This window comes from Diabrotica undecimpunctata, chromosome 6 (genome assembly GCF_040954645.1).
Source record: "Diabrotica undecimpunctata isolate CICGRU chromosome 6, icDiaUnde3, whole genome shotgun sequence".
Classification (NCBI taxonomy): Eukaryota; Metazoa; Arthropoda; class Insecta; order Coleoptera; family Chrysomelidae; genus Diabrotica; species Diabrotica undecimpunctata.
The window spans coordinates 130811662-130820950 of NC_092808.1; positions in this window are offsets into that span (position 1 = coordinate 130811662).

Sequence of the window (9289 nt, forward strand, 5' to 3'; positions counted from 1 at the left end):
TATAATCACGACTAATAAGCGAAACATGTTTGTAATCACATGAAACTGGCCTACGCTAACGATGTATATATAAATGGTATTTCTTATAATGTGTTCCTCAAATGGAGTAACCGATGGCTTGTGGCTGGGTTTGCAAATGCTTCTTTTGGACGAAACAAAGTTTGAAGTTAATGGTTTGTTTTGATCTTCCTTAATTACCCTCTCTACCGTAATTTCTGAGACACCAGTTGCTTGAGCTACTTACTCTATTAGAAATAAAAGAGTTCTAAATATCCTAAATTGTTTTCCCGTTTCATAATTAAATAAAAGTTAAAGATAATTTGCCTTCCTTGGCTATTTACCACTTTTTTATTGTTACTTTCTGTGTTAAACCACTTGCTTGCTTGATAATAGATAAGATAAGACGAAAGACGTTGATGCCGGTAAACGGAAAATAAATGCTAGCGGCATTCGGACGGGTAGGACTAAGGAAGATCTTTAGTCAATACCCAAAGACTGTGGGAGCGGCCGGTCAACACTCGACCCAGGCTAGGTGTGGAACGGAAACAGTCGATCAATTCTCCATCGTAGTGGGTTCTGTTCAGTACTCAGAGGCCGAGTAAGTTCTTGTCAATCAATACTCCGGATTGAAGTTAGTTGTCGTCGTTCTTCACGGCATTTTATACTTTTGCCGGTGTTTGATCTCCAACGCGGATCGATGGTAGTAGTAGGTTGTTGGTGGGAGTGCGGGTACACAGAGAGAGGGCTAGCCGTTGGCAGGCGATGACAGCGTTATCGGTCAACTACTGTTAGCAGAAAAACAGTAAATTTTTAACTCTAACTATTTTATTAATGCAGAAACTAGTTCGACTCTGTCTTGCTGTCAAAAGTGATTGACGTCACCAAATGAGTGAGTCAGGTTCATGAGATTTTGTAAGCAGTCTACATACAATGTTTAGATCTTTATATTTCTTTTAATGTCGTTTTTCCTTCTGTTTTTACAGTGATAAATAAGAGTTATGATAAATGCGTTATATGTAGGTAAACTGTAGATAATTCAAGGCTTGCTTAAATATCATCTAAACACCTCTTGTAATATGTATATATTTTAGTTAATGTGGATATTTTTTTTATTCAAAAATAACTTGTAGGCCTCTATGGTCATTTGCTCAAATACGATTACAATAATGTTATAACAAATATCTTCTTTATGTTTGTCTCCATCATTGGAGGTTAGCGGTTATGGTGGTAAACTTTTCTTTATCTTCAGCTGTACGCATAAGTTCTTCCAAACCTAGTCCTGTCCACTTTCTAATATTATGCATTCAGAACAATTTTTTTTAATATCTCGTTTCCCCTCTATTTTACCCTTAATTATCAGTTGATGAATGTAGTACTTTTCGTTACGTAGCTAACGACCCAGTTAATTGATTTATCTTATTTTAATTTATATTTTTCTTATTTTTAATTTATTTTCCTATTTTAATATTTTTTTAACTCCATAGATAACATAACTTTTTATAACAAACTAAATATAGCTTTTTATAAGTCAATCTTAGCTTGATATCGATATGTGTATCGCAGAATAGACCGCGCATCTATAAGTTTCTTTTTAATCTGAGTTATTTATCATCTAAGTTAATGTTCTATAAAGAATTTAACATTTTATTAGATCTACGCTATGAAATTCCTTTTCGAAATCGACAAAGCATAGGAAAACATTATTTGTTGTTGATTGCATTATTTCTGCAACAGTACTTGTAAAGATAACAATATGTTACAGTACAATCAAATCATATTTTCAACTGCGCATCTTTAAGAAATTGTAGTACAGAGTTTATTTAATTCGAGTTGTTTAGGATATCTCGTACATCTGGTTTAAGGCGATACCGTCTTGTAGCTGAATATTGGTGGCATTTGGTATGTGTTTGACTGTCAAATTTGGTTGACAGCTTTGACAAGAGTGTCCGTTGCTAGGTGACCGATAACCATGGATTAATTGTCCGATTCGAAGTCTTCTTGCCACAGTGAGATCTCTTCTTGAGAGATCTATAGGACCAAAGATGAGGACTATTTATTATACGTCGTATGTCATGTAAGACTGAGCAGTTAGTATCCCAATGCTGTTATAATAAATAAAACTGCCAAACATTTAACGATAACAATTAAAAAAAATGAATTTTGATCTTATCATCAGAGAAGATCCAGAATCGAATATCACTGGAATTTATGAATGGAAAGGTATAAGATACAAATAGATTATTTTAGTGATAATATATATAATATAATAATGATAATCCAAATAGATTATTTTATCAAAATTATTTTAGTGATTGTTTCTTTGAGCGACAATATTTAGACATAGCTCCGTATCATATGTCTCTCCACATCTCAAAGTATTTAATTCAGATTATTTTCGCTTCCTTGGACTACGTTTGCTGCCAATATTTCCTCATACGGTTTTAAAACTGTCTTTGTATCATCACAACTCTTCAGAATACTTTTTTGGTATTTTGAAACACCTTCCTATCTGAAAATGGAAATTATTTTGTCATTGCAGTTTATTCCCAACATATATATTTGTTAAAAACGATAAGTGACAAAAGTATCATGCTCTTTTGGTAAATTTCTCCGTTTATTATTATTATTTTATAATAATATAACCTTGTTATGTATTTAGTTATTTTGGACCTACTTTTTTATTTTTACACAACGGAATTAGTTTGTAAAATATTTTTGTTAACTGACAGGTTGTTTTGACAAAATTGTAATGGATTTCAGTCAGACGAGTTAGGTACAGTTATATTAAAAAAAAAGGGTACAAGTATTAGAAAGAGAAGTTAACGTCATTATATTTGTGTAAAACCGGCTGGGATTTTTGGAGGTTATCAAATGTCACAGGTTATTAAAAATAGAAATCATTGGCGTTGAGCATTAATTAGACGAAACCATTTATTCAACAATTATATAAAGAATAATTTTAATGACTGTTACAAATAGAATTTAGTATTTGGTGATAGAACCGTCTGCTTCTATAACTTTATTTAGTCTATTTGGCATACTTTGAATTATATTAGATATCATATTTGGATCAAGATCTTCCCAGCACTCTAAGATTGTATCCCACAATTGATCTGAATTTTGTGGCATAAAATTTCTTTTATATATTTTTTTAACAATTATGCCCCAAATGTTTTCAATTGGATTTATATCTGGACTGTGCGCAAGCCATGGCAATACTTCCAGGTTTTGCGTTTGAAACCAATTCCTTACGGCATGGGCAGTGTGGACTGAACAATTATCTTGTTGATATATAAAAGTATTATTAGGATACAATTACTCAATAGAAGGGAGCATTACGTGTTCCAAAACGTTAATGTAATTGTCGGCAGTAAATCTTCCCTCTAATCGCCAACAAACACCAGGTCCATGTATACTAATCCAACCCCATACATTTACAGAAAAACGTCCAGATTTATTATGAGAGTGAATATATCGTTCTTCAAACCTAGTATTGGCTGGACGATAAACACGGATTTGACCGTTATAGGTCGACTGAAAAGTCTTTTCATCAGTAAAAATGACGTTGTTCCAAAATTGTGGGTTGCGGTAAATATAGTTTAGTGCAAATATTACTCTTGCTTGCCGATGTTCAACAGTTACTAATGTTTTTTAGCAGCTGGTCGGTTTTTTAATTCAGATTCATTGATCCTTCTGCTTACAGTAGGTTGGGCACCAGGAAATCCCGTATGAATCCTTGAATCCTTCGACGTCGCAAATGGATTATCTCTTAAGAATTGAACTAAAGCAACATCTTGTTGAGGAGTGGATACTTTGGAACGCCCAACTTTTCTTTTTAATGATTGTTGTTGGACCCATCGTTGCTTAATTCTGAAGATTGTTTTTAAATTTCTATTATAGAAATTTGCTAGCGCACGAATTGACCATCCTTCTTCCATTTTTGTAATTATTTGAGCCTTTTCAATCTCACTTAAATGACGAGGCATATTAATTTTTTATTGTACGTAACGTTAAACCTTCTATCAAATTAAACGTCTTTGACGTCTATGAGTTGCATTTTTGATCACTTATGACATTTGATAACCTCCAAAAATCCCAGCCGGTTTTACATAAATAGGATGACGTTAACTTCTCTTTCTAATACTTGTACCCTTTTTTTGAATATAACTGTACAATTAGCGCTTTATTGTAATAGGTAACGATCATGATCAGTTGTGAAAGGTAGGTGGTACTTAGCCTGTAAGAGCCTGTTTGGTGGTACAGGACATACCACCCTTCAGGCAATATTCAAGGCTTTATAGAAACTAAATCATGTTCGCGATAGTAAGCTACCTACGTTGTTAGTAATGAAACTTACCTTACTTTTTCGAGACAAACTCAATTGATTTTTGTTAATTAACTCGTTATTGATTATTCAGTGCTCATATTACACAATAATATAGTTTAGCGTTAGAGAATTCTGCTAAAAGTTCATACATTATGCATTTATACGACTTATTTAAAATATTAAGAATTATTGTAAACATAATTTCTGATAGATATTATTTATATTTTGTAATTATTTGTAACACTGCCCTACTCATTTTTCAATTTGGTGTACATTGTTATATGTATATTTAGAGATTTAATTTAGTATTTTAGTGAATATGTTAGAAATAACCAAACTGCTCTCTATATGTAAGTTAATTTAATGTTATTAGGTAAGTTTTGAAAACAATATTTGCTGCCTTCTAAACGTGACTGTGTCGGTCAGGGGTCAACTTAATAAACGTATTAAATCAACCATTGCCGAAAACTTTGCGAAATAAGTTCGGCTTACCTATTGTAATATGACCGGTGGTAGGCCCTTGAAGTTTCGCGTTCACTACAACACTTTTAAATTTAGCGTAGGTTCTATTTCCCTCATCTTCTACACTATATACACAATCTATACACACAAAATGTGGTGCTACAGAAACACAACGGAAATTTTTAAAGTTATGTCGCCATGCGGTTTATACCATATAGTGATCTACAGTCCCGTTACTAGGGTGTAAGGTAGTCCTTCTGCAAAACTAGAATATGCGCTCTTCGGTTTTTTTAAACTTAATTATATTTATTTAATATTTTGGTAATCGTTTTATGTTAATCGAATGCAACATTAGATAATGTTCTTTTAACTGCACAAAAAGCTGAGAAACTATTATGTATTACTAAACTAAATTAACAAAGCACCTAATTTAACTTTTATGTAAAATGTTTATTTTACTACAAATCATTCATTATTACTTTTAACTATTGACGCAAAACCTTTAAACAACTTCAAAGAAATTTGAAGAAAATAATAATTGTTTGTTTTTTGAAATATTATATATTTACGATAGGATAATAATATAATTTATTAAATTAATTATTACATTCGTAGTAAGTACTTGTATATGACTTGTCCCTTAAGATTCATCATATTCAGGCGTAGTCTTCTGTTTAACTTCGAATAAAATTTGGTAGTTGTCTTGTGTTATGGTGTATTATGCAATGGCTTATCTCTCGTAATACCCAAGGCCACAGTTTATATTATATTTAGTCAATCGAGCATTTACATTACGTTTTCTTGATCCAATGTACACTGATCAAGAACTACAGCGAATGCGGTATCGGTTCTCTTAGAACTTTGACTAATAATATATTTTCTTGTTCGTCTTCGTTGATTTGAAGATGATATTGAAGTCACGTTCTGCTAAGATTTTACCCATTCCATCCATGATGCTTTAATATACAGTCCACTTTTGTGACAGAGTCCGTTATATCTGTTATTACAAGAGATACCAAAAAAAAGCTATTTACAAAAATTGGAGGTAGCTGTAAGCTTCACATTTTAAAATTAGTCACAAATATACAGGGTCTCCCATGACACTGTACCACATCAAAGATGTTTTTTAATGATACACCCTGTATTTTATTTCAAACTTAAAATCCGCTTCACTTCTTTCTTCGTTACAATGGAACAAACCTGTTATACTGTAACCTGTTATACTGGGTATTTAAAAAGTTATAACTAATATTATGAAAATCGTATCAAGTTTAACTCTCTGTATAATTTTTAAAAAGGCAAATGCCACCAGATGCTCTGATTACAGAATTATAAGCTTAATGAGCCATGCACTCAAAATCCTTTTTTCTGTTATTCACTCTCGCATATATAGAAAACTTGAAAAAAACATTAGCAGTGTTCAGTTTGGGTTTAGAAGCGGACTGGGAACGCGAGAGGCCCTATTTTCCATACAAGTATTGATACAAAGAGCTCGAGACGTAAATTGCGAAGTCTACGCATGCTTTATAGACTTTGAAAAAGCATTTGACAAGGTGCAACATCAAAAATTATTTCAGATACTGAAAGAATCTAGTATCGATGACAAAGATTTACGCATAATTAAATATTTATACTTACAGCAAAGGGCAACTGGGCGAGTAGACAACGAAACCTCACAAGAATACACGATAAAACGGGGAGTACGTCAGGGCTGCATTTTATCACCGACGTTGTTCAATACTTACTCGGAAATGCTGTTCAGGGAAGCTATTGATGGTTTAAGAGAAGGTATAAAAATCAATGGTGAAATCATAAACAATTTAAGATATACGGACGATACGGTTTTGATTGCTGATAATGCGGAGGATCTGCAAACATTAATAGACCGTGTAATGGAAGCCTGTGACAGATACGGCATAAAATTAAACTGTATCAAGACTAAAATTCTTGTAGTAAGTAAAAACGACATAATACAGCACCAATTCACAGCTAATAATGAACCCTTGAAAATAATCAACAAAGTTACATACCTTGGATGCAGCCTAACTAAGGAATGGGACCACTCACAGGAAATAAGATGTCGTATAGAAAAGGCGAGAGCTGTCTTCTATTGCCTCAGGAAGATTTTATGTAATATGCACCTGAACATTGATATAACAACACGAGTCTTGAGATGCTATGTATTTTCTACCCTTTTTTATGGAGTCGAAGCCTGGACCTTGACGGAGACAACATCCAAACTATTAGAAGTCTTCGAAATGTGGTGCTACCGCTGCATGCTCAGAATTTCCTATATGCATCATGTTACAAACAACACAGTGATCCAACGTATGAATAAAGATCTGGAAATGATGCGTATCGTGAAAATCAGAAAGATGACATACTTTGGTCATGTGATGTGCAATGAGAAGTATCAACTAATTCAACTAATTTTATAAGGCAAGATAGAAGGCAAAAGATCTCAAGGGCGCAGAAGGACATCGTGGTTGAAGAACATCAGACAGAAGGCAGGAATGACTACTATACATCTATTTAGAGCAGCTGTCAACAAAGTTGTATGGACCAACGTGATTGCCAACATCCACAGAGGATAGGCACCAAAAGAAGAAGAACGAGAAAGTGAATCAGGTGTGAACTTTAAAATAAAATACAGCGTGTTTCATTTTAAAAAACATGTCATTGATGCGTTATAGTGTTAAGGAAGACCCTCCCTGTATATTTGTTACTAACACTGAATAACTTTTGGTATCTCGTTTAATAACAGATATAACGGACTGGTCACAAAAGTTGACCACCCTGTATAGTTATGTTCATTTTAACGTACAGACAAAACTTCAGGAAGAATTAATTTCAGACCACATCCCATAAAACCGGAAAATAAGGGACCATTTCTTATCATCGCATGCGAAAGCACATTTCCTAATAAATGGATTAAATAAACGTAATATACTTTTGATAAATTTGGTTTCTACCATTTTCTGTCAATTCTAAAAATTGTATTATCTTTCATTTTTAGGAACTCAATTTAAACAACAATAGATACAATAAAAAAAGAAACTTTAAAAACGTGTTCTCATTATAACCGTAGCTGGTGTCTAGAGCAAATATCCCTCCCCTTAAGAGACAAACTATGTATCACTGCATCCAGCACTAATGGTAGCACTAACTTACTGATAAAATGGGATATTTGATTGATGGCAGGCAAAGTTTTCAAAAATCCCCTTCATGTACGCCTACCTACTTAGTTCATGATGTAAAATAATATGGAGAGCATACAATTTATGTATAATATGAATTTTTTATATATTTTTAAATTCAAATTGTTTAACTATTTTATATGATCTAAATAAACACTTGTTCTACTTCCAATTATTTTTATATGTATAAAATAAACTTTTATATAAATAAATGCATTTCTAGAATTTCTGAATCTTTGTTTTCTTCAATACAAGAACTGCATGCGAGAAAGCAGATTAAGTCGGGAGTAAACAACAAAGTGAAAATGTATTATTATGCAACATTGTATTTTGGAATAAATAGTTGATTGGAAAAATAGTAAAACTATATCCAAATCATGAATAAAATTAAACGTGTCAAAATAAACGGTATTTAATTTGTAGATTCAAATATTTGATACAGTTATCCAGTGGCGCACCCAGGGAGGGGTTTTGGGGGTTAAACCCCCCCCCCCCCAGGACTCTATTCTGGCACTGTTACTCACACATTTTAAGGACTCATAATGGAGGTAACATCATAAAAAAAAATTCGGTGACCAACCAAAACCCCTCCCCCCCCCCCCCCCCCAGAGGCAAATTCTAGGTGCGCTACTGCAGTTATCATTATCGAAAAAGTTACCTGAATTATATAGTATTACATTTATTTATGACAAGTCTGTTATTTTTTCGATAAACAAGCTGTAACCCGCAGCGGAAATTGTTTACAAATTAAGTCAATTCCGCGTTAAAGGTGTTGGTATTTATCTGAGTTAATTGTTGCAATAATTACTGCCACTAGACCTTTTTCCTAGATGTTTTCAGAAGTAATCACTTGCTGTTTCGTTAATGAATCATCCCAAAGAATATTACAAATGGTTTTCCATATTTACATCACAACGTTATAACACTGCACAAAAGTAGCCGGCAAATTATATGAATTTATAGTACAAACGACATTCGGTTAGAATGTGCAGACGTTATTCAAGCTTTTAATCCCTGAGTCATATTACCGATAACAGCGATGAATGAAAATATAAAGGTCCGAACTTTCACAATAACTTTTACAAGCTTAATTGCGATTAGTTTGTATAGATGGCGATTTACTAAGTAAGAATAATGTCTAATCACTTTACCCGAATTGGAAAGTTTGTGAGTCATAGATATACCAGCAATTTTTTATACATATTATCACTTTTCACTGCCAACTGTTGTGAACAAGAAATGATGTTATTCAGTTATATTTCAAACTTAGCCTGTGGTAGATTGAGTTGTGTGTGCTGGTTGT